Here is a 1,773-nt window from a genome sequence, read left to right on the forward strand (position 1 = left end):
GAAAACACCTCTGCTCCATCCTGTAAATGACAGCCCTTCAAATACTTGAAGATGGCTATCATATAACCTCTCAGTTGTCTCCTCCCCAGGCTAAACATACCCAGCTCCTTCAACCTTTCCCCATAGGGCTTGGTCCCCAGACCCCTCACCATCTTCGTGGAGGGACTTGATGGGGGGGGGGCACAAAAACACTGGCCTTTGAAACCCTTTGCAGCTGTACAACCTATAGGCATTTTGCACATTGTGGCATCACATCCAGTATTAGAAGAGAGGAAGAGAAGAGATTGGATTTATATCCCGCCCTTCACTACCCAAAGGAGTCTCAGAGCAGTTTACACCAGTTTGGTGTAGTTGTTAAGTGCACGGAATCTGGGAGATCCGGGTTTGATTCCCCACTCCTCAACTTGCACCTGGCTGGATGACCTTGGGCAAGCCATAGTTCTGACAAGAGCTGTCCTTGAAAGGGCAGTTCTTGAAAGAGCTCTCTCAGCCCCACCTACCTCACAGGGTGTCTGTTGTGGGGAGGGGAAGGGAAAGGAGTTTGTAAGCTGCTCTGAGACACCTTTGGGTAGTGAAGGGCGGGGTATAAATCCAATCTCTTCTTCTTCTTCTTCTTCTACTACTACTACTACTACTACTACTACTACTACTACCTCCCTTCCCTTGGTCCATCAAGGTCAGTCTTGTCTACTCAGAATGGCAGGTGCTCTCCAGGGGCCCCGGACAAGGTCTTTTACATCACCTCCTACCTGGTCCTTTTAACTGGAGATGCTGGGGATTGAACCCGGGACCTTCTGCATGCCAAGCGGAGGCTCTGCCATTGAGCTGCAGCCTCACTTCATGGCTTTCCAGTCTCAGGCAGAGGTCTTTCACATCACCTCCTGCCTAGTCCTTTTAACTGGAGGTGCCAGGGATTGAACCTGGGATCTTCTGCATGCCAAGCAGATGCTCTACCACTGAGCCACAGCCCCTTAATACAATGTATGCAGTATACAAAGTTTTAAATAATCATTACATAGACTACTGCTCTACTCTACCAAAGCCTGCCATGAATGTTCCTTCCAAGTTCCAGTCCTGTTGAGAGCCAGTTTGGTGTAGTGGTTGAGCACGGACTCTAATCTGGGAGAACCGGGTTTGATTCTGCGCTCCTCCACATGCAGCGAGCTGGGTGACCTTGGGTCAGTTACAAGTTCTTTCAGAGCTGTTCCCTCATGAGCAGTCTTTGAAAGAGCTCTCTCAGCCCCACCTACCTCCAGTGTTCCCTCTAAGCTGAGTTAGTGTGAGCTAGCTCACAGTTTTTTAGCCTCCAGCTCACACATTTTTGTCTCAGCTCAGGAAGGATGGGCTCCAGAGCAAACTAATTTATGCAGTAGCCACATATCCCACTCACAACTTTAATGCCAGCAGCTCACAAAGTACGATTTTTGCTCACAATTCCACAGCTTAGAAGGAACATTGTCTACCTCCCAGGGTGTCTGTTGTGGGGAGGGGAAGGGAAAGGAGATTGTAAACCGCTCTGAGACTCCTTCTGGTAGTGAAGGGCAGAGTATAAAACCAATCTCCTCCTCCTCCTCCTCAGCTGAATCTTGCGGTTTACACCTAGGTTTGCCAACCTCCAGGTGGGGACTGGAGATCTCATGGAAGTACAACTAATCTCCAGACTACTTAGATTCATTCCCCTGCTGGAGGTAGCAACTTCAGAGGGCACATTCTATGACTTACCCCAGATCCTACGTGAAATTCTTCCCCCAATTCCCCCCCTCCACAGGCTCT

The 1,773-nt window shown here is 49.5% G+C and overlaps 1 non-coding gene across 1 annotated transcript; it reads right to left on the minus strand.

Moving 5' to 3' along the window:
- Positions 1-899: 899 nt before the first annotated feature.
- Positions 900-971, minus strand: TRNAA-GGC. The gene has a single exon. It is a non-coding gene; the product is annotated as a tRNA-Ala (tRNA).
- Positions 972-1,773: the final 802 nt, after the last annotated feature.

This window comes from Gekko japonicus, unplaced genomic scaffold, assembly GCF_001447785.1.
Source record: "Gekko japonicus isolate JY-2015 unplaced genomic scaffold, Gekko_japonicus_V1.1 scaffold11347, whole genome shotgun sequence".
NCBI lineage: Eukaryota > Metazoa > Chordata > Lepidosauria > Squamata > Gekkonidae > Gekko > Gekko japonicus.